At 36.4% G+C, this 25705-nt stretch overlaps 1 long non-coding RNA gene across 1 annotated transcript; it reads left to right on the top strand.

Moving 5' to 3' along the window:
• The first annotated feature begins 1083 nt into the window (after window positions 1-1083).
• On the top strand, window positions 1084-13814 carry LOC143688040 (uncharacterized). The gene is made up of 3 exons (XR_013177798.1): window positions 1084-1267; window positions 8038-8087; window positions 13704-13814. It is a non-coding gene; the product is annotated as an uncharacterized LOC143688040 (long non-coding RNA).
• The last annotated feature ends 11891 nt before the right edge of the window (window positions 13815-25705 follow it).

The following is a 25705-nucleotide window of genomic DNA, read 5'->3' as shown; positions in this document are numbered from 1 at the left end:
TATAATATATAATAATGAGGAACATAAAAATGAAGTGACCTAATGAAACTTGCTGTTGTAGCTACCATCAGGATGTATGATGTGCCTTAAATTATACCATTGCTTTCTGAAAGTCTTTTGAAGATATAGCTTCACAGGTTCCAGATCCAGGAAAAGTTAACCCGCTTACTGAGCAACTGGTTTGTGTTTTATCCTTTGAACTCTTGTAACTAAAGTTATTTCTTCTTTGTTCTAGTGAAAAGAAAGATTAGACTCACATTTACGGCCCGCTGCAATTAATGGGGTCATAATGTGTACATCTGTCATACTGACCTTACTCCTTTTGTTTGAACGATTGTCACCTTCTTCCTTAACTTTCTTGACAAACAAAGTATTCGATACTGTTTGAGTCTTCAGTCTTTCTTGAAACCTTAGACCTCTCCTCCTCCTCCTTTTCTTTCCCCTCCCCTTCCCACTACTTATCCTCCTCATCTTCAAAGGCAAAATGTCTAAGGTTTATTTAGAGACTCCGGCTCTGTGGTCAGGCAAACGAGGGCCAGAGATTAGAAAAAGATTCTACTATTTGCTGAAGGTGTGACCTTGTTCAAACTGCTTAGCCTTGCAAGTTTCTTCATCTGTAAAACAGGAAGGATTTAATAACTTCTTCTTCATAATGTTATAATGAAGATTAAAATGAGGTGATTTAGGCAAAGCAGCACCATGAGCAGGTGTTCAAAATGTACAGCGATTCTTACAATGTCACCACCTCGGCGCAGACCCCTCAGCCCCCCTACCCTCACCCTTCTACCCCCTACCCCACCCCCCACTTCATTTGAGATCAGTGGGAAGTGTTCAGGGTCTCTTTTAATACACTGAATGGGCGATTGTTACTGGCATGATTTTTTTCTGAAATGAGAGTCTTGTTATGCCATTTCTCAGTAATCCTGCAAAGACTCCCCATTACCTTTAAGATAAAGCCCTGCCTTTTTTGGCCGTTTCTGCTTGCTGATCAACCACTCCCTCCCCTTCTAGCGTCACCTTTGGCCACTCTTCTTTCTGCCCCGTCTACGGTTTGAGCTTCATCTGTACGACACAGGTGTCCTGACAACACAATGCTTCACCCCTCCACACCTGTGTTCCTGATAGTCTCCCAACACTGTACAGCTCCATTCACTGTCCTTCCGTCTGTGGCAACCTCTGTTTCTTCCTTCCAAGCCCCACTCAAATATTTCCACCCAAGAGCAGAGGTAGTTACTCTTAGCTCTGTCAACTGTCCCACGCCCACCAGGTAAGTTCTTCTATTATAGCCCTTATCATTGTAAGGCTGTTTATTGTTTGTATTTTACCTCTCCTGGACTAATCTTATTTTGTTTGTATTTTAAATGGTCAGGCCACTTAAGCATACAAATCCATGTTGAATGGATGGATACACTTAAAGACAAAATGCAGTTATAAAAGTGTACATATTTGCAGTACTTTAACTCTCTTGGTCCATTAGGGTAACTGCTCACAAAATTGTAATAATGCAATTTAGACATTTCAAATAGTCTAGTAGCACAGAGTATTCTTGCTAAAGCTATGTGACCATTGCACTCAATCTAATGGACATTATTTGGCCTCTCCCTTCTCTGAGTAATTTATGATGTATTGTGCTTAGGAGGAATAATTTTAAACACATATAGGCTAAAATGCAGAATGGTTCTGATGTAAGTGGACAGAAGAAGTCATTCTAGAAGAGAATGTCATCCCAGAATTAACCACTGAAATCCTTTCTCCCAGCCTAAGCCAAGAGAATGGAGATACTGAAGTCATGTGTACAACTCTGCTGTTAATGAGCTAGGGGTCTACACATATCCCCAAGAGAGTCAGTTAAGTATGAGAAATGTCAAGAAAGCAATACAGAGTACTATTACTCTAATAAGGGTGATTGAAACCACTCACACATGTTGGAAAAATACCATCAGTCTCCAAATCTTTTGCTATTAGAAAATGACACAGATATGTTACATAACATTAATTCAAATGATATGGCTTTAATTTTTAAACCATCGTGGATAAATTTAACATGGTAAATTTTTTATTACTTAGGAGATTAAGAGACAACACAAATGCAGCAATTGCTACATACCAGGCACTGCCCTAATTGTTTTAAATGTATTAACTCATTTTATTCTTGTTACAACTTTACAAGGTGCTTACGGTGCCTTGTATAAAAAAAACCTGAGGTGCAGAGAGATTACAGAAACACTGGCAGAACAGGAATCTGAACCTAACTTCTTGGCTTGAGAGTGCTTCCCTTCTCTGTTGAAGGATGGCTCTTTAAGAACACTAGAAATGGTTGGGGGTACAGCTTATCACTTCATTTAACTCCGAGTGGCTAAAAGCAGGAACGTTAATTTGTTAGTCATATGGTGAATCCTTTCAAAGTTAGGCAGATGTTACATTCCATGCTATATTTGAACATGTGTTTATGTGTGTGCAATATTTTGAAGGGGGAGGGAAGGTACTACATATTTAATTTGATCATTAAATACAATAAAAATATTAACTAATAACTAAGGCAGCCCCGTTAAGCTTTTAGAATTGAATGGAAATCTCTGCAGGCTCTCGAAATGGCTTCAGATATTTACAGCCAACCAGATTTTGTTACAGGTCAGAGATGAACATGTGAATGTATACATAACTCTATAAGTGCATATATAATTCAGCATTCAAATGGAAGGTCTATTTAGATGTGAATATAAATATTATGGAAGCCATACATCACAAAGACCTTATTTGGTCCATATAAGACTTATGAGTCCTCTGAAAGTGGCATTTTCCCCTGGGTAATTTATAAACTATTATACTCGATTATAAAAACATTGGAAGACTTGACAAGTGAATGGCTCCAATTTTCAGTTTAATATAGTTGGATCAAATCCAGAAAATGTAGAAATGCTATTTTCCGTGCAGCTAAGATTGAAGCCATTGCTACATATGCAGTTTTAAAACACAATGGAAGATTTTTGAATAATTTCACTTTTAATCTATCTCTAGATATGAATGATTTATACAAAATGTTGATATAAATATATATTATATATAAATATAGACATTATATATAAACATAGATATAAATATAGATGACAAAATATTTTCTAGAAGGTATTTAGATATGGTAATAATACAAGAAAAAAGTAATGCCAAGCTTCAATCCACATAAATTGATAAGAAAAACTTAATTCCAAAGTAAATCTACCTAAATTGTGAGATAGCAACTGAAATGTAATTTCACTATGTAGATATAAATGTCTGCAAGTCATAATTTTAAGAATCTAGGGAGGTGCAGCATATACATGAAGTAGAATATATCATATACATAAAACAGAATAGAATATTACATATATATAAAACAGAATCATTAAATCCTAAATGCCATCTTGTCTATCGGCTACCCAGATACCATTTTATTTCAACAAACACTATCAATGTATTGAGGTATATTAAGCTAAAAAGCAGTAACTCAGAAAGACTGAATGAGACTGCAGTGGTTTCAGGCAGAAAGTCCTACAAAAAATACATAGTTGAGACTCCATATGTATCTGTTTTAATAGAGTAGCTTATCTCTGTCCCATTGTTTTCAGTCAATATTTATAAACTTGGTTTTGATGATTGAGTTGTCTGTGAAATAAGTACATGCTCGGAATGGTTGCTATAACTTCTGCCTGCCTTTGAGAAACATTTAACTAATTAAATGATTAGTTTCATTTTAATTAAAAATTATGATTCAGGACAGTGCAGTGGTGGCTCAGGGGCAGAGTTCTCTCCTGCCATGCCAGAGACCTGGGTTCGATTCCTGGTGCTTGCCCGTGCAAAAAAAAAAAAAAAAAGACTCAATAACTGAATAATCCCCAAAAACAACCTGAACGTTCTGAGAGCAGATTTTTTTAAACCTCCCTATATTTCGTTTCACAAGTGAATCAATGTAATTTTAAATCCCTCATGGATGAAAACTTTGAAAAATGGTTTAGTCTTACTGTTTTTGTTTCCTAGGCTGCTGAAAGCAGATACCATGAGACAGTTTGGCTTAAACAATGGCAGTTTATTAGCTTACAAGCCTACAGTTTTGAGGTCATGAAAATGTCCAACTCAAGATATCATCAAGGCAAAGCTTTCTTTCCAAAGACCAGCTTCCAGTGATTCTCTGCTACATGGCAAGGCGCATGGCAGTGTCTGCTGGTCTCTCCCTTCTCTTTCAGCTTCTTGTTTCCCTGACTTTCTCTGTTTCTCTCCGTATTCTTTCCATTTATAAAGGACTCCAATGAAAGGATTAGCTCATCCTGAATGAGGCGGTATTTTAGTTTGTTAAAGCCAGAATGCAATATACAAGAAATGGAATGGCTTTTAAAAAAGGAATTTATTTTGTTATAAGTTTACAGTTCTAAGATCTTCAAAATGCCCAAACTACGGCATCCAGGAAAAGATAACTTGACTGAAAGGCTGATGCCTGTAACATGGAAAGGCATGTGGCTGGCATCGGCTGCTCCTTGTTCCCGGTTCTGTTGCTTTCAGCCTCTGATGCCAGTGGTTTCCTCTCTAAGTTTCTGTGGGCCTTCACTTAGCAATTCTGACACACAACTCTGGGTTCTGGTTTGCATACATTCTTCATGGAAGGCATATGATGATGTTTGCTGGGTTCCAAATGTCCCTGTCTAGACAACTGCTCTGTTTGTCAGCACTCCAAGCATCTCCAAGAGTCTCTGTCGGCTCTGTCATTTCTGTTTTCCAAGCATCTAAGCTTCCTCCAAAATGTTTCCTCTTTTAAAGGACTCCAGCAATTAATCAAGACCCACCTTAAATGGGCAGAGTCACATCTCCATCTATTCAATTGGTCACACCCATAATTGGGCATGTCACATCTTCATGGAAACAATCCAAAGTTTCCCACCTTAAGCAGTAGGTCTGTCACCACAAAATTGGATTGGGATTAAAAATATATATATGGTTTTTCTGGGATACATAGTAGTTTCAAAATAGATGGCAGAGATGGGTTACACCTTAACTGAACTAGCCTCATCAAATTTCCTATTAACAATGGATTTAAAAGCCCAAGAATGGATTAAATTTGAGAACATGTTTTTTTTCTGGGGTACGTACACCTTCAAACAACTACATTCTACCCTCTGAACCCTAAAGGGACATGTACTTTCCACATACAAAACACATGCATTCCATCACAATACCCCAAAAGCCTTAAGTTATTTCAGAAACTATGCCAAGTACAAAGCTCATCAAAATCAGTTATAGGGGTGGTCTGTCCTGGGGCACAATTCCCCTCTACCCATGGATCTGTGAAACCTGGATAGCAAGTCATCTGCTTCCAATATCCAAAGGAGGGACATATACAGGATAAGCATTCTCATTCTATGTAGGGAGAAATTAAAAGGAAAACAGTGGTCATGGGTCCCCACTATTCTGAAACCCTGCAGGGCATACTCCATCAGATTTCAAGGCCTGAGAAGCATCTATGGAAAGAAATTTTGTCTTCCAGTCCTGATGGGCTCGTAGCCCCACCCATTCCAAGTGCTTGCCGAGCAGTGGCCATGCTCTCCCCCAAACACTGCAGTGAAGGCTTCACCCTCTGAGAACACTGGGTTGGTGAACAGATTCTCTGCAACCCCCAGGGAATAGGCTCCAATCTCTGAAAACACTGGGGTGGTTTTTAATAATGTGGTGGAAGGCTGGCACTCTCCAAGCTCTGGAACAAACTCACCCTTTTCCGACACCTGAGTGTGCTCGCTGTCTCGCCCAAGAAGAGGTCTTTGGTCCAGGCCTTAGTTCCAATGGTTCTGACTTGAAAGTGATTTTTCCTTCAATCTGTCCCTTTTCTGTCCCTTTAAGTCCACACTGGTAGTGGCTCAGTTCACACAGAGCTTGCAAAAAACTTGTTGGTTTTGCATGTATTACACAGGGGTCCAAACATCAGACAAAAGAATTTTCCACAGCCCCTTCCCGGATAACTGCATCTCCAATCCTGACTTCCATGGAAATTGCTGACTGGATCTATGTTCAGTTAAACCCTCACATAGAGCACTGTTCTCTAGGAACTCACTTTCTGGAAGCTCAAAATTTTCCAAACCATCTGTTTTTAGTTTCTTTGTGACCAGGAGTTCAGCTCTTAGTTTATCTATTTATTCTCATATTTTACTATAAATTGCAAGAAACATAATGCTACACTTTCCACATTTAGCTTGGAAATATCCTCAGCTAAATATCCAAATGCATCATTTTCAAATTCTGCCTTCCATCTGGCATGAGAACTCAATTTTCCCACATTCTCTTCCACTTTAAAGCAAGGATTTCCTTTCTTCTGGTTTCCAATTAAATGTTCATTATTTCTTTCTGAGGCCTCATAGGAAGTTCCTTTAGAGACCAACAGTCTCTTCAAAGCAGTGTAAGCCTTTTCTATCAACTCCTCACAATTCTTCTAGCCTTTACCCATTATTCAATTACAAAGCCATTTCCAGTTTTTTGGTATTTGGGTGAACAGCACCCAATTTCCAATACCAAAATCTGTTTTAGTTTCCTAGCTGCTTAAAGCAGATACCATGAAATGGTCTGGCTCAAACTATCAGAATTCACTAGCTTCTGAGCTTATAGTTTTCAGGCCATGAAAATGTCCAAATCAAGGCATCATCAAGGAAATGCTTTCTTCCCAAAGACTGGCTACAGGAGATTCTTGGCTTCTCTGCTACCTGGTAAGGCATATGGCAGTGTGTGTTGGTCTCTCCCTCTTCTAGGTTTTGTTGCTTTCAATTTCTTGCCTCCATGGCATTCTGTTTCTCTCTCTGTATTCATTCTGTTTATAAGGGACTCCAGCAAGAGGATTAAGGTCCATCTTGAATAAAGTGAGTCACACCTTAACAGAAGTTAACCAACGTTAACTTAACAAAAGTCATACCAACGATGGATTTATATCCACAGGAATGGATTAGATTTAAGAACATGTTTTTCTGGGGTACATACAGTTCAATCCACCACATTTACTCAATAGCAGTTTATTTTGCTAGCTATTAACATTTATTAATAATTTCAATATTTAATAAACAATTGGAAGCATCCTAATTTTTAATTTATATACATTTTTAAATTTACTTTTTCAGATGAATAACTCATTTTGGAATAACAAATATATAATTACCTTACACATGTGTACACTATACAATAAAATTTTTCTCATACAGTAAAATTGTATTAAATAAATTGTATTCAATAGGAAAATACACAAGAAGTGTTATGCCCATAACATGGGTGATTTTCAGCTAAATATTTTAAATATTTAAGACAGATTTAGCTCTTCAACGTTTAATTCATCAGACTGAGAAAAATAGTGTGTTTAGTGTTAAATGATATAGTATTTCAACCAATTCAGTAAAGAATGAAAGCAGTTTTTACAGATTTTCTAAACACTTTTGACTAAAATATACCAACTGCTTTATTGTTCAACATGACCTCAGAGAGGACTTCTTAAATTTTTGACTTTTTTTCACTCTCTTCAAAGACCTACAAACATGATATTTTTAGTTGAATAAATTTAATCTGATAGCACAAATGTTTATGGCAAAATACTGTATGTTATACACACATTTGGTGAAACAAAGACAATTAAGCATAATCACCTCCTTCCAAGAAATTACAATCTAGTCTGCAAAAATTGATAACTCTGATATAAAATATAGGTGATGATAATCCTTATAAGAGATTTCAATCTTTTGCTAATTCTAAACAAGCATTCTCTGAACATGGTTAATAGATGATAAAAAGAACTAGTTTTAGAAGTCATCCTCATACATAACAAAAACCTACTTGACATTTATTAAATTTATATTAAGTATTTATGAATGAACTAGGCAGTGTCCATGGCAAGCTGATATAAGGGTGAACAAAATTTGGATCCTATCCATGTGGGGTTGAGAGTGTAATGGAATTTTAACAATAAGGGAACAGTATCTACATTTCAACACCCAAACCCTTCTTCCTCAAAATCAAGAAACAGTAACCTGTCTTTCTTCTCAGGTATCTGTGAATTTCGGACAAAAGGGATAAGGTATTGTGAGAGGGAAAGAGTAAGTAGAATTTTTGCATTTAATAATTCTCAAAGCCTCCCTTCACTTTGTGAGTTCACACAGTGTTATGGTTCCCCTCCACTCTGAAATCTTCTTATTTTACACAAAAGCTACTCTAGAAACTATTTCCCTACCTGAGAAACTGCTAGAAATCCATTCTGCCCCATCTTCTCCACATCACTCCCAAAGCAGAAGCGTGCCCTCAGAGTAAACACTTCATTTTCTTTGGACTGAGGATGATATAACACTTACTTCATTCATTAAAGTGATGATTTAATGATAACCACAAAATCAATAAAGTAGCAGGTAATACTGAGCACTTACCAAATTGCTCCCTTTTGTTCTCACAATAACCCTAAGAGGTAAGTAATAATCTCATCTTAATTGTAAATTGGAAACTGGAGCTTAGATGGATTAAATATTTTGCCCTAGATTGTACAACTAGTAAGTGACTGAAAAAAAAAAAATGTCCCCTTGGTATCCTGCATCCAGATACTGGGGTTATAAAGGTTATTCTCAAGCAGGTACTACAGGGAAAACCCTGACAGGTACTCAGAAAGTTCCTTCTAATGCCATCCTTTTTGAACTAGAGAATACAGAGAATCATTCAAAACAAGCAGGAGGCCTATTAATTGGTATTAGGTTTGAACCAGGGCAGTCTTTAGAAGTGCTTTTTGTAGGAATATATTAGAGCATCCTCTCCCAGTCTACTTATACTACCCCACCCACCCACTCAAAAGAAATCCATCTGCTCTAATATGGAATAAGAGGAGACTAAGATTTTGTCTTCCATCAGAAAGCTTTGGTAGATTCTACCCTTCTAAGAATGTCGTCTTTCTTTGTCAGGATGTCACTTAAAGATTTTTTCTGCTGCCCCACTCATCTGCTCTATTTGTCTACAGTCTTAATTTTTCTGCTTCTGTAAGGAGTCTGCCTCTTCCAGTGATACTCCCAAGTTAATGTCTTCTATCTTGCTTAGGAATATTTGGCCAATATTTTCACAAAAGAATTATTTTTTCAATTGATTTCCCATGATGCTTTATGCCCTGAGAAGCAATTTAAAAGCAAAACAAACATAAACTGGACTCCAGGCTCTATAATATTTGCCAACATTTAGAGAATAAAGAAAGAGACAGAAAGAATGTTATATTTAAGTGATGGTCAACAATCTATTAAATTTCCTTAAGCCTCATTCTTATCTACTTAACGACTGTTAAAATAATTTCCATCTTGTTAATTTCATGAGATATTAATATTTAATAAAGTTAATACATTGAACAAGGAGGAGACACGGCACTTGGTTTCTTGTCTTCTTCCTAAAGTACTTTCTAACCACATGACACTTTAAAATCTAAGAACGTCCATTTTCTCATCCCATGAAAAGGGAGTAATAATATATTACCTTCCTCACAAAGTAAGTGTATAGGGAGTGATTAGTTTATATAAAAGCTATGAAAATATAAATGTGATCCCTACACTTTTATATATGAAGAACCTTCCTTTCATTTTTGAGGAAATTTGCTATATGGTCATTTTATTGTAATTGAAAATTTATAACCATATTTCCATTACTTTGTACATTTACTAAACTGATGCCCAGTAAGGGCTCCCTGAACAGAACTAAATCATTTTGTTTTTATAGAATACATTGTCTTCGTTTCCTGTCTTTTTCTTATGCACACAAGGAACCTAAGGCAGTTCCGGCTACAATTTCTTCTGAAGCATAACTTTAATTCAGATGAAATTGGATATAAGTAAATATGAGACAATTTTTAATATCTGGAATTTTTTCATTATATAAATTCATGGCAGCATAATGAGCTCACCAATAATAGGTATGCAAATTAAACTTTCAGAAATGGAAGAATGCAAGTTCTCAGGCATAATAATGGTACAAATGGTCTGTTTCACTATTATTTCATGTATCAAAAAAATAACTCATCACTGATATAATTTCTCCATATAAAAACAATACATTGAGGATATTTTGTTAATGTAATGCTTAATGCTTATCAGAAAATGTTCATGCAAATGTTATTTCACTGAAAATGAGAAATTATCTGCCTTTTATTTTGCAACTCTGACACTATATTTGCAGCCTTCTCTTTCCATGTGGGCTGCAAGAGGCATTCCTGGTAATCACACTTAAATGCTAGTTAAATCATGCTGGTGTAAATGTATTAGAAGTAAAAGTGACTTAACTTCCTGAAAGAAGGATTATCTCAAACAGAGTGGTCACTTTGGCAATGTAAAGCTGATCCCTTCAAAGAAATGGAGGAGATAAAACTACACGGACTTTACTGAGGTTTTTTTTTCTTCATCTCCAATTACAAAAGACCAGTGGCATTAAAATCAGTTGGAGTTCAATCATGAACACTATAAATAGTAAGTCTTCAAACGTTTATATAGAAGGCAAAGAAAAGCTTTGCAGATACTATTTTAAATAGGAATTGCTTATACATTTTGGTTGCATTTTATAGAAAAATCTTTTTTTTTTTTTTTTGAGGCCAGTGGGGTGTTACTTCTGTTATAGAAGTTCAAACACTTCTCCGTCATTTTAAGGCAGATTAAAATGTCAACTCCCTAATGTAATATCTTGTCACTTTTATGTCTGGCCAACGGACTGTAATCAGACATTTGAATTCTGCCTCTAGAATCTTCTTTGCTTATTCAAAAGTATTATTTTCAAATAAATGCATTGTTTACCTTTAGAAGATTTTGGATTCTGTATTCCGGAATCCTTTGTTAATTGGCTCAGATGCTCACTTGAATCAATAATAGAGACCCAAATAATTGAAATGTTAACATTTTTCTAAATAGCTGATGTTCAAATCCTAATTTAGACAATGGGATTAGAGGTGCTGTTTGGCTAGCCAGTTTTAATACTTTAGCATAATTGGTTTTTTAAAAATTCCCTTTTTCATGTAACTCTTAACTACATTTTGTTGTACCATGTTCCAGTGGCAAGTATTCTCTTCAGTGGTTTCTGCGTTCTAACTTTATGCTAGGAATTTTCCAGATGTTGTTTCTAACTCTCCATCTTATCCACATTTTACATAAAAGAAATAAGCTCAGAGACGTTAAGTAGCATACCTAAGGCCACACTGTGTGAGTCTCAGAGCCCCGAGTCCAAGGAGGTCTAAATTCCAAACCCTCTTACATTATGCCATGCCATCATTTTCTATCATTTCTATGGAGCTAATTCTAAGGGATGTTAAGTAGTGTCAGAATAAATATATATATATATATATATATATATATATATATATATATATATATATATAAAAATCCACACACAAATAAATCTGGGAAACAATGTTTTACAGAATTTCTAATAGTAGGAATCCTCAGAATCCCAAAATATTTTAACTTGGTTGTAAATTTCCAAGGGAGGATATTGTATGTGGCGTTTCCTAAACACTGGCCAACAATCCCTCACCCTTTCATTCCCCCTTTGAGAATACCCTCCTAAGTATACAGATCCTCCCTGACGATATTGCATAGCTTAGTTTCCTGCTTCCATCTCCTCCCCCACCATCTACACAGACACACAGACACACAGACACATGCACAGACAGTTTTCTGTTTTGCTTTTGTCTTTATTTTTGGGGAGGTGAGTAGAAAGGTGAGAAAAAGTACCATGTTTTCCATTTCCTTACCCAATACTCCAACCAATAGCTATTAAGTTCTTTCCTCCTTAGGGATCGAACCACCAAATGTTATAATCCAGTTACTTTAAAACAAGCTCCCTATCACCAGATTGTTCAAACAGAAGTTAGATAAACCCTGTTTAGGAACAAAGAACCAGAGACCCAGGAATCAGATAAAGGACATTAGTTGACCTCATTGACCTCTAAATTCTCATCTCAGACTTAAAGGATTCCTAAGTCATGAAAACATGCTTTAGACTTTATGAGAAGCTCTGACTTAAGTAAATAAAATGTAGACATGTTAATAAAGCAACTTCCCTTAACCTATGACCTTAAGGTATGACTATGAATTTCAAGTCCTGACCCACTAGTTACTGATAGAGTACCCTTGGGGCAATTCACCTTTGAGCTGGAGCTGGTTTCTTTATCTGTGAAATGGAGATGATAAAGTACTTAATACCAAGCACAATTGCTTCAGCAGTTCAACACTCCTCCCTTTTGCCCCACAAAATATTTACAATAAATTTAGGCACTTCTCATTCTTAATAATGTATCTTTCAGCCTGCTGTCTTTTAATGCCTCTTCTGTGACACCACTTCTCTCTTTGGTACTTAAACTTCTCCCTCCTACGAAAGGAGGAGAGAGAGAGAGAGAGAAAGAGAGAAAGTAGGACTTCACAAATCTAGAAACTAGAAGACACATCGACACGTTTTTCTGAAGAAAAAACCAGTTGTTTCTTTAGAATAAATTCAGAGAATTATCCCTCATGCAGCCAACATGAAACCATAGTCACTTTTAAAATATTTAAAATATCTTATTATTACGTATGATTGCTGACAGATTTCTCTTTCTCATCTTCGTCATTACTGTCATCAAAACAATAAAGTAATCTTTAATTCATTTTCCAGAACCTCACTAGGGCAGGAGGTTTTATGGGGCTTAATTAAGGGTTTTAGTCCAATTTTTAATAGGTTCTATATACCAAAAGTAGAAGACCACTGTGTAGGGGACAGCTATATGGAGCATAAGCTAGCTAGGTCCATGGTTAAGACCAGCACTGGAGGAAATCTTCAGAAATACATCATTTTAGCTAAAAGTTCATGACCTGATCATTTAAAAATGTTGGTTGCCTTCCAAAATAGTATGTTTTTAGAAGTGCCTTTTAAAATCTCCTGGATATATGATAGAAATTTCCAACTTTGAGACAATTGAGAAATATCTGTAAACTCACCTCCTCCCCTTTACACCGAATTCCTAGAATGGCTCCTTAAATATTCCATATTGTCCCCACCTGAGAAAATAGTCTACACTTGAATTTGGAACACTAGAAGTTGAAGTTGATAAGACAATCAAGTGTGAACCTGTTAGAATAATGTGAGGTGCTTCATGATCTTATTTGTAACCAGAGTCAAGAGTTTGAGTCACAATCACAGCCAGCCAATGCAAGTGCAACAACTAAAGTTGTAGCCCCTGCAACCAGCACTAAGTCAGGGAACAGGTGCTATAAGAGTGGTAGAAGGTCAGCACAGGCAACAGGGAGAATCAAAAGCAGTCCCTAATGACATCTCCAGGCCATTAGAATGCTTGTGCAGAAAGGTTACTTCCAGCCTTAAATATTCTAGCTATACCTGCCACATTTGAATCACATTTTTTTTTTAATCAGGTGAACACCAAACATATTTATGTATTGAATTAGTATATTATAGACAGCATGTTATAATACAAGTAGAGACTTCAACCTCATTCCCAAGGTCGTCTAAAGGGCCTCAGCCTGACATTAGGTGAAGGACTGGGAACACAACCCTGTCTGGAACTCTCTATTTAATTTATAAGGCTGTTTGTATAAATTTACGTGTTTCTAATATGTAGACTTGGTATGATTTTCCTATCATTAAGTTACTCTATTTCATGTTTTAATTTTTTTCTTTAGATTTTCCCCTCCATTTATGCATACTCTTCTCCCTAGGGAAACAACAGAAAATGATGGGCAGTCTCTTTATTCAGTTCCAGAAGTCTTTTCCAGTTTGTCCATTTTCTACTGTATCCATTCCGCATTGTTCAAACACTTAGTTTAAGGTAAATTGAATTTTCCTAATGTGGCCAGCAGTTAAACGTCTGCTGAAGTCAAATTACTCAGTCTAAATTCCAAGGTTCTTCATAATCCTGTGTTAGTTTCATTGCTATGCAACCTTATCTCTCACCAGGCAACAGATACCACAGACTCCAATCAAAGCGGCCTTCTGGATACCTTATGAAGAATTGCCCCTGATTTTGCTTCTGGGGCTTTGGTCAGATCATTCCAGAAGCAGGCACCATCCCTGCCAGTAGGAAGTGACCCTTTAAAATCAATCTTAATTAATATCTCAATAAAAATGCCCTTAAAAAAGGCAACACTGTGTAAAGATACACCCAGAGTCATATTTTCTATTCTCAAGTTATTTTTTGTTGATTGGGGATTGAACACAAACATGGAAATAGCATGCAGCCATAAACATACACAGTATACAATACATTCAAATTGTCTCAAGTCTTACCAATATCTACTCTGGCACATGCCATTTGCCCAACATTTTTTAACAAATAATTTACCTTCAAGAAGACTCCGTCTCTGCATCTACTGAATTATTGTCATGTAGATTAAATATTTAACTTGTACCTAAACAAAACAAAAGTTTATAAACCGAAAGTTTGATTGTTTAGCTAAAATGGAAAGCTGTATTTCAGAGACTTTTAAAAAATGTTTTCACCTTAGCTGAACAATTACAATCATTGTGACGGTGTCCAGAATTGTAAAATTGACAAAAAGAAAAAAATCTAAATATACTAGATAACTATTTTGGATATTGTTCTTATGTAGAATAGTTACATAATACAAAATTGTGCCCTACATCCCAAAGACCACTTGAAAGATTTATAAAGTCATCAAAGACCATTGCATGAAACAGTGTTAAGTAAACATTTTTAAGAGTTTTTTTACTGAACTAGGTTACAGGAACAATGTAATCACTTTTCTTCTAAAATATATAATACAATACAATACAAATAGAAAAAAAATTTTTTTTGTACTATGAGGCAGTGTCATTTAGAAAAAAAGAGAACAGGCATGCAAAATAGATTCAAATTCAAGTTCTATACCTTATTAGTCAAGTGAACCAGTGGAAGTCACTACATTTCTCTGAGCCTCGTAGCCACTTTTGCCTCATAAGTATATTAATTTCTACCTTGACTTCAGCACAATTCTTGAGAGTATCATTGAGATACAGATTTTGAAAGCACCTTGAAAACATCATACATGAAAAATAATGATAATATACCATTCCAACACCATACCTAGAAAATGAAAAGGTGAACCAAAGTTCTTTTCTTTTGGAAGCCAAAAATGTCAAGATTTTTTAATATAAGTTAGTATTGATGAAAAATAGGCTATAGACAAAAAATAATTCTTCTTATCTATTGAGTCTCCATTTGGCTTAATTTCTCTTTCAAATACATGGCAGCTGTTTTTTGGTGTATGTATGTGTTTTTTTGTTTGTTTGTTTGTTTTGTTTTTTATCACCAGGGTACCTTCATTTTCATCTAGATAGTCTTTCTTTTTGAAGCCCATATGACTTGATCTTATGCGTGTCTGGCCAGCTATCTTACGAGTGTAGCTGATAGTACTTACATCATCACTTTGATACATAGAAGAAAAGAATAGCTGAATTTCTCAGAGACCAAGTCTGAGTAAAATAAAAATGCTTAGCATTCCTCCAGTTTAAACAAAGGTCCACTCAAAGAAAAGATATTGTTATTAAGAGAAAGACCATACTTAATGCCAGGGAAGAAAAAATCATGTACAATGTATGCTTCTTAGAACACAATATTACTGATTGACATTTTTCTATGATTCAGTCCTCACAAGGGTGCAATTAAAGGAGTCCTAATTTTCTTTTGCACTAAATGTATTTATTTTAATTGGCCAAATGTAGAATTTCTACTCAAAAGAGAGAGAAATGAACAAAGAATTCAAATGACTTCACACCAGAAGCAGAGATAACTTGATGCGGCATTCAGAGAAAGACAAGTTTCTATTTGAATGGGGGTGGGAAGTTGCCCATATATTTTCATTTAACTTAAAAAATTTACATTTCCTTCATCTCTAACTGCAAGTCCTAGAAACAGAAAGTCAGGCCTTAGAAGCTACTAGATGATTTATAGAGAATATTCAAGAAGAGGCATCATCCTTACATCTTTTCACTGTCATTCATAAAATAAATGCAAATTTTTGCAAAGCACCAAAGGCACTTAAAACACCGTACAATTGCAGAATTGCTCACCCTTCTAAATATGATGAGGTAATATTATGCTTAAGAATAAAAGACACTAATAGTAATTTATCTTCAGGTGATGGTCAACTCACTGGGTGCATTACTAAAAGTATGACTGGTTTGTGTGTTTCTGACTCCGGGAGTGCATATAAATTTCACTGTAATCCATAAAAAATAAATTTGATTAATTAAAACACTATTATGTTAGCACTAATAAATTACAGTATTTGAATGTATTATTGGGGAATGTAAAAAAATCAGTCACAAGAGAAACGTCTTCATCTTATTTATTTAATTTGTAGCTGTAAATATATTTTTAAACAGATTGACCACAGTGGCATATAGGATAATATATATTTCAAGAGAAATCATTACAACATTTCATAAAAAAATGGATTTCTCATATTGACTCAGGATCTACAGAGAACATAGCCTCAAATTGATCCCCACTGGATTCTTGTTCATGGTAAAAATCAAATCAGAACAATCAGTTCTTCAGCTGAAAATCCAGGTCCCAAGGATTGCCCACTTGTGTGGTCTTTCTCTCATGAAGAAATAAAAACAGAAACAAAACACTTCTTTTCTGCCATAAAATTGAGTTTATAGGCATGGGTCAACTATTAACGGTTATTTTAGGTGGGAATACTAAGTGTCAAAATTTCTGAGTAATATAAATTGAAATGGACCCTGTTAGAAAGCTCCCATTTTTCCAGAATTCAGAGGTTATTAGACTCTCTATTCTAGCACTCAAGGAGCGAAAATGACTTTTTCATTTTGCTGAGAAATGGGTGAAGTTTGCACTGTTATTGGTTATTCGACAGAAGCAAAACAAACTACCAGAAACCCTACTGTACACCGATGATACAGAAATAGAAGTGGGGGAGCCACTGAATGCTTTAACCCATAGCTTGATGCTCTCCTCTGCCTCCTTTGCCTCAGCATTTCCAGTGACATCCCTCCAACCCTGAGTCAAATCAGAATGAGTCTCTTGCAGGTTTGTGCTTAGAAGCGGCTTTGGATTATGTGAGTCAGGGGCTTTCAACTTGCCTATTCCAACACTCCTAAATGATATGAAAATGTCTCGCAACTGACTCACTGCTGCGAAGCCTTCATGGCTGCCCACAGTCTCTATGGTTAAATGCCAGACCTGCAGCACAACAAAACCATTGCCTTTTACATCTCCTCCCACTCCAAATTGAGCTTTTTTGGGTATAATTTTGTGTGAAACAAGCAAAAGCAGAAATAACTATGAAAATATTTACAGAATGTTTATTATGTCCCAGGAACTGCCCTACATAAGCATTTTGTGTGCATCACCTTTTTTAATCACTGCATTAGATATATGAAGTAGCTATTATTTTTTAAGTGAATTTTATTGAAGTTTAATTTGCATACACCAAAATACAATTATTTCAAAGGGATAGTTCAGTGAATTTTGATAAATGTATACATCTGTTTAATCATCCCCAAATCAATACAGAACATTTCATTATTGCAGTTTCTCTTCGTCTCTCTGCAGCCAGTCCTACTTACCTCCTGTTCCAACAAACTACTGAAGGAGTTTCTGTCACCGAAAATTAGAGTGGCCTATTCTGAAACTTCGTAAAATGAAACTGTCCAGAATGTGTCTTTTGTGTCTGGCTTCTTTTGCTCAAGATGTGGTTGAGATTAAGGGACCACTTACTAGGTACTGATCCACTGAAGTAATGTGTTTTTGGTAATTGCCCCATAGTATATTTCTGTTTCAATAGATAACTAAAAGAAATTCACAAAATTCATGATGTAAGAAAACTAAAATATTTAATACACTAGAAACTGGAAAAAACTTCCAATTTAGCTTGCTGAAGCTGTCAATGAGCCATCTGTTAATATCACTACATGAATGGTGATACATTGCAAATTTAACTCTTAGGTCAGAAATAAACATATGAAATTAACCATATAATAGTAACTGAAAAATAGACATTTTAGATCATATATAACTTGGTACTCTTTTATAAAGTTTAAAGAAAGCCTAAATCTTAAAAACATAGTTTTAGAAAAAAATATATACATCTTATGAAATCCTATCAAAATCAAGATAAGAAAATGCGTACAGGATTCAGCCTGGCTTTATCTATAGGGAGAGCAGGGAAGTGGACTACAGTGGTGGTAGGTAGTATTTTTATTCCTATTTTATACAGAGAAAATGGTTAGGTAAAGTCATTTGTGATAATAAGTGGCAAATCAAGAAAATCAAGTAAACATCATCAGATAATAAAATAAATTCTAAGTAAGAAATCCAATGTGTGTGTTTCTATGTGTGAATAAATGCATGTGCACCCACACACACGCATACACACACACACACACACACACACACACAAGGAATAAAGCAGGGCTCCTCTAACTGAAGATGCAAGGAACCATTAAAAGAAACTGGGATATCCCTGGTTAGAAAAAATTAGGTTCTCGAACTGGGGTTCATTATATAAATCACGGACTACCCAAATGGAGACAGAATCAAAGAGAAGCCCAGACTTAACAAAAGAGATAGTATGGATTCTGAAAGAGAAAAGCTGCCGTAGTTGCTGATAGCTTTTCAGTTCTTGATTCCTGTCTCTTCTAGAAGCTAGAAGCACTCCCCGCCTTTAAGTATTGTATCTTCAGATACAAACTCTTGTTATTTGGTCAGCTACTTAGTTAGTTTCACTTAAAGTCTTTTGAGCACTTTCTTTTCCTTGCAACCAAGCAGCTCAGCCCAAGACACATACCCCGCTGACAAAAGGATATCCTCAGTGAGAGGTTATATCAAGGAGTTAAATATAACAACATCTGATGTTCTCTTTGGGCAGGAAAATACTGCACTAGAAGGACTATGGGTCCGATGCGATATAATAATTTCTCCATCTCTTCGGGGATCTAAGATATTGGTTGGGACTATGGCTTCTGATTTCTGGCTATAACTTCTCTTGGAAATTCCAGGAGTGCTCCTATGTAAGCATGATTTAGAATAAGAAGTGGTATGTTCCCATATCATGTCAATGTGTGATTTGAAATGAGGGGTAGGTGGCTATTTTCCTAACCAACTGAAAAGGTCTTAGTATGTCTGGATTTTTTTCAGTAAGCAGTGTCATCTGCTAAACCGTGTGTTTACAGAAAGATGAGGAGAACTTATTTTTTAGGTTTGGAAACCTTGAGATCACAGGCGAATGGGGATGGGAATTAATGAGGTTTTCTGAGTGTTAAGCATCAGATTCTTAGTTGGGTAAGGGTAGAAAACACTATCAGCTTTATTCACACTCTAGTTCCTGGAGGGGAGGTGTCTCTAGAATGGAAAGTGATATCACAATAGGCTCAACCAACTTGGCTTGGGGGTGGGACTGTGCTTAATACGAATATAAATGAATGCTTCTCCTACATCAGAATTCTGCCCAAATTGCATCTTTCCTCTGGCTCTGTTGTTTTTCTTATGTGCTTCCTTAAGAACATGATTCTTCAGAGAATCAAACTTCTTCTCAAAGGAAACATCAGAGAGAAACACTGTGCCGGAAAAATTAAGACCGGCAAGTTTCTTCCTTGTGTCACATAGGACAGACATCATGCAATCAGTTACCTTATGTGTCATGCCATTTTAAACACTCAAGTATAGAATCAGACAAATGAATGAGCCTTCGGGAGTAAAACACTGTAAGCCGATGCATAAGAAAATGTTGGGCTGGAAAATCTTTTTACGTCAATTTAATATCCTAATATAAACATGAGTCTAAGGCTATCATTAAAACATTTTCTCGAGCTAATCTATGGAAAGAGTCATTGCTTTTGCAGTCAGAAACATTCAATGCAAAAAAAAAAATTTAAAGCACCATGACAAACATAGTAGGTGCTTGAGAAATGCTTTAAATTGTATTTAATTGTATTAGCAAATACTAACTCTCAACTTGCCGCATCTGTGACTCAAGATGCAGCATATACCAATGAGATAGATCTGAGTGGCTGGTTCTGACTGGCTATAATAACAGTATCTGATTCTTCAAATTCTTGTATGCAGTTCATACACAGCTTCGCTATGTCAAACATTTAACAAAAATTTATTCAAAAATGGACAAAGAATTTGACTCAGTAGCTTTGAAAAGGAGTTTATAGAAAAGGAAGATGAGGCATGTCGGAATTGGGCAAGTCACTTAATATTTCTAAACTATAATTTCTGCTGAATTGGAAAGAGGTAATATGCTTTATGTGCAACCCTGAATTGGGGTGAAATTCAGTAGAGATAATCTACTTCTGAGTGTTTTATAATCAATCAAGTACAATTTGAATGTCTTATTATTCTTTGAGTAGAATCCCCAACAAGGGTTGTACCCTATTATATCTAAGCAAGACGATAAAGTACACAGGTCAGCATCCTAATGTCAATTTAATCACTCAAAAAAATTCTATCTAATTTCAAAAGAGAATAATACAATATTGACGGTGGCAGTTTTAAAAAATGACACTAAAGTCTTTCATCTTTTTTCCCATTGCAAGGTTAGAGTCTAGTTCCTTTCCCCTTTGACTCTGGGTGAGCATGTGAATGCATCAACCAACAGATTATGCTGGACGTGACTATACGTCCTCTGAAATTGAGTCAGAAAATGCTGCACTGCCCTGGCATGATTTGCTTGAGATGCTAGTTCCAGAGGAAGTTGGACTACAAGAAGCTCACATACCCTGAGCCTACCATTCTTTTTTTTTTTTTCACATGGGCAAGTACCAGAAATCAAACCCCCCCATGACTCCAGCATGGCAGGTAAGAATTCTGCCACTGAGCCACCATTGCACTGCCCTGAGCCTACCATTCTTGGGATGTCACATGTAGGTGCTCCAGTTGATAGCCCCAGAGGAGCACCATTCAATGCCAGCTACATGACTGAGTTATCTTGACCATCCGGCCCAGTTGACTCTTTGGATGACAACAGCCCCAGCTCACAGCTGACTACCATTGCATGAGAGACTCCGAGTAAAACTGCACATTTCAGCCTCTCCCAAATTCCTGATCCAACAAATCATGAGCAAATGAAATGGCTATTTTAAGTTGCTAAGTCTGGGGTAACTTGTTACACAGCAGTGTATCTGCCATGGTCCATTATCATAAATAAAGAAGAGAAGATAGGAATACAGTAAACACATTCATTTCCCTTAGATGATCCCAGATGTCAATTCCTAGCGGTAACATCCAATTTCCTGGGACCTCTTTTACAGAGGAGAGCAGGAGTGGAAACAGCTTAGGTGCTTATTTCAATTTGCTAAAGCTGTTGGAATGCCATATATCAGAAATGGATTGGCTTTTACCATGGGAATTTATTAGCTTACAGTTTATAGTTCTTAGCCCTGAAAATGTCCAACTCAAGGCATCTGTAGGATGATACCTGGACTGTGAGGAAAGACTGCTGGCATCTGGGACACCTCTGTCACATGGGAAGGCACATGGTGACATCTGCAAGTCCTTCTCTTATGACTTTTGTTGCTTTCAGCTTCTGGCTTTAGTGGCTCCCTTTCTCAGTTTTTGTGTATATGTCCATGTCTCTAGGTTCTCTGAGTCTTCTCTGATCTCTCTGGGCTTTTTCTGTCTTTTATCCTCTCAAAGAGGATCCAGTAAAAGGATTAAGACTCACCCTGGGACAGGTCTCAATGGCAATAACTTAATCAAAGGTCACATATGAATGGATTAAAAGAACATGGCCTTTTCTAGGGTACATAACAGCTTCAAATCAGCACTGTGCTATTCCTAGAAAGTATCAGTATCACCCAGGTTTTAATTTTACAAATACGAGTCATGTGGCATCAGTGTCAAAGTGATCTTTTGGAGGGATCAGGTTTTCCTTTTTATCCCAACTTGTTACAGTTTGAGGCTGCCTCCCTTAGAAGGTGTAATAACAATAAGTCACTCAGCTTGTCTGAATGTGTTAGCTAGCAAATGTTCGCATAACTTTCATGGATGTGCCTCTTCATCATTTGACTAACAGTGCACCAAGACAGAGAACTTTGGTATTAAAAAAAAACAACAGAACTGATTAATGGATTTTTTTTTTTGCTCTGCATATTTTCTTAGCCAAAAAAAAAAAAAAAAACCAAAGTAACAAAAAGGGAAACACTTCTATCATTTGTTATGCATGTGATTTGTGGCAGATTAAGTTATGCACCCCACAAAAAAACAGGTTCTTCATCTTAACCCACATTCCTGTGGGTGTGAACCCACTGTAAATAAGACTTTCTGAAGATTTTCTTTTTTGGTTAAGATAAATCAGGAAGGGTCTTAATCCTAATAATGGAAGTCTTACGAAGACAAATCCAGGGAAAAGAATCAGAAATTGGAAGTCAGTGGAACCTAGAAAAGAAAGGAGAGGATCACCATGTGACAGAAAAGCAAGGAACCCAAGGATTGCCAGTGAGTCAGAATGCTACCAAACCGGGAGGAACAAGTCTTCTAGCCTCCCTGAGCCAGTAAATTCATGTTGTTTAACCATCCCAGTTGTCATAGCAGCCAGGAAATTAAGACGTGACTACTTCCAAAATTAATTATTTATGAAGAACTTATCAAAGTATACTAGTATACCTTAAAAAAATGCTATACAGAAAATCCTATCAAGAAATATTTTATCAATTTAACTTTTACCTCTGAAGCACTGACGAGAGTTTGCATTCAGAATTCTGTTGTATACTGTGGGATTGGCAATGCCTTCTAGATCAAAAGGGGGAAAAGAAATGTTACAAAATGAGGTATTCATGGTTAAGAGAGTTCAAATAGAGTTGAGAGGTTATTCTGGAGGTGACTCTTATGCAAGCGTCAGCTAAATATTGCTAATTGCCCTGATTTGCCAACCCCCAAGCAACATCATGCCTTTTAACCCTAAAGAACACATTGCCCTCTAACTGAGCTACGACCAAAGTTTCATGCAGTAAGTTTACTTTCCTGAAACCTATACCCTCCAGAGGGTTTCTAATTCAACAGGGACCAGAGTCTCCAAAAACATCACCTAATTCCATTCCTCCTGTACTATATTGTTGATATGCCTTTAGAACATGAAAAAATTAGAATGGACATAGCCCAAAGATCTCTCTAGAGTACGAAAAGGATCAAAATTGAAGGAAGCTCTGAAGTTTATTGCTTTTTTGCGTATATATTATATTTCACAATAAAAAAATAAAATGTAAAAAAGGGAGTAGCTGGCATTATAACAAAACAGACAGAATTTAGCAAATGAGTTATGACTGCTGAATCACTATATTAATATTTCTTTTGGTCTCCACTGTTTTGGAGAAGCTAGAAGGAAAAACCTGAAATTGTGGAATGGTAACTCATATCAAACTTTAAAATATCTTCTGTAACTACTTGCTAAAATGTACTTTGAAAATTTTTTAAAAAATGAATCTAATATAGTACTTTAAATGCTCAAGTGAATCTGGAAAATGGGATTAAATCAAGTTGTCAGAGCTTGAGTAATTGTGAAGAGAAGGTGACAGAGGCTTATACTCAAGGAGCAGCAAATAGTTTCTGGATGTCTTAGTTTGTCAAAGCTGCTAATAAAGTACCACAGACTCGTTGGTTTCAAACACAGGGATTTACTGTCTCATAGGTCTGGAGGCTAGAAGTCCAAGGTTTTGGCAAGGTCATTTTTCCTCCGAAGTCTCTAGGGTTCTGGCAGTGGCTGGACCACAATCAGAAACTGCATCTGCCTCTGTCACTTGGCCGTCTCTCTCTGTTTCTGCATCTGTTATCAGTATCTTTATCCAAATTTCCTCTCCTTATAGGACACCAATAATACTGGACTAAAGCCTGCCCTTATCCAGTTTGCCCTCATCTTAACCAATAGTATCTCCTAAGATCCTATTTAGGATCACATGCACAGACCAGAGGTCTGATCACCATTGGAGGACACAACAGAAAGCATTAAAGACAAGAGACAATACAGTGTAAAAGTTGAGATCATGGGCTTGCAATCATTCCACCGTTTGACTACTGGCTTTGGAATTTAGTAGCTATGTAATCAGGGGGAGATTTATTTAACTACTCTAAGCCTTGGTTCCCCAGCATTTAAAAGGGAACAATAATAGGCAAGATGAAAAAATCTTTGATGTTCAAAAAAAGCATTTGGTTTTGATTACCAGTGTGGTGTGTACTCATTAATTGTTTAAAACTTGGAGCAAATATTTACTCATCATCAAATGATGTCAGATTTGTAAAATTAATATTATATGTCCACTCCAAAACACTGCTGATATGAATTCAAATTGGCATAACTTATAGAGAACGCAATGTGTTAACACATACCTAAAATCTTACAAATGATTATATCCTCTAATCCAGCATTGTTAAGCCTAGAACTCTTCCTCTCAGCTCTGGAATACATTGCAGCACTGATTGTATATTTATATAATGCTTTATTATGGGCATCTTTAAACTTTAGTTCATGTTTCACCTCAGATCTTTTTAGGAAGGTACATGTTTCAATTTGCTAAAGCTCCCAGAAAGCAATATACCAGAAATGGATTGGCTTTTACAAAGGGGATTTACTAAATTACACGTTACAATTCTAAGCCCATGGAACAGTCCAAATTAAGGCATTAACAAGAGGATACCTTCCCTGAAGAAAAGCCAATTGTGTCTGAGTCCCTCTGTCATGGAAAAGCACACAGCAATGTCTGCTGGCCCTTCTCTTCTAGGTTGGTTTAAAAAATGGCTTTCTCAGCTCCCGTGGGTCTTTCTGGCTTCTGCGGGGGCATTTTCTTTCTTCAAGCACTGGCCCATAAAGGACTCCAGTAAGCTGATTAAGACCCACCTTGAATGACAGAACCATACTTCCATGGGAACAACCTAATCAAAATGTCCCACCCATAAAAGGTCTACACCCATAGGAATGGATTAGCAGAACATGGCTTTTCTGGGGTACATGACAGTTTCAAAACAACAGAATACATGAAATTTAATCTGTTCCAGAAAACACAAAAACCAAGAAAAAATGGGTCATAGAGCCAAACCTTGACCATGATTGAGTATATTTTTCCTCCAGGAGATTATCTATGACAACCTGAGACTGCTATCCTGGACAGTCCCACCCTACTGAGAAACAGGTCAGTGGAGAATTGAAGCCAATTCAGAAAAGTTGAATGTGTGAGGATCTGAGCGGATGGGTGTGGCTATTCTGAAAATCAAAACAGAGCTCACTTTATTACTATCATTCTCATTTTCTCTCTTCCTTGGCTCTCAGACAGCTGAAAGAATATAGTAACAGCTCGATGTATTACATGAAATCACCTCAGTAGAGTTTCCCTCAACAGGCTCTTGAAAGAGAAGTCAGAACCACAAGCCAAATCATAATAATAATAATAACAAAAACATGTGCATAGTTATGGACTCTGCAGCACAGCTTATTCTCTTCAGTCACCTACACACAGACACATTATTTCCAGTGTGGCTGCCTATGAATTATAAAACATGGTAGCAGAAGATAGATGTCTTGGGGGACATTATTTTGCAGTAATCCAAGAAGAATGGATATGGTTACTGAAAAGAAAAACAATCCAGCACATTGGATTGTGAGTGGTTATTAAACTGCTATAATTATCATTGAAAACAAATGAAGATGTAGGCTTTCTGTGGTACTCTGCATAATTGGGGAAGGAGAGAGCTAAGTCAGGAGGC

This window comes from Tamandua tetradactyla, chromosome 1, assembly GCF_023851605.1.
Source record: "Tamandua tetradactyla isolate mTamTet1 chromosome 1, mTamTet1.pri, whole genome shotgun sequence".
NCBI classification, from domain to species: Eukaryota; Metazoa; Chordata; class Mammalia; order Pilosa; family Myrmecophagidae; genus Tamandua; species Tamandua tetradactyla.
This window is presented reverse-complemented; position numbering and strand designations above follow the sequence as displayed.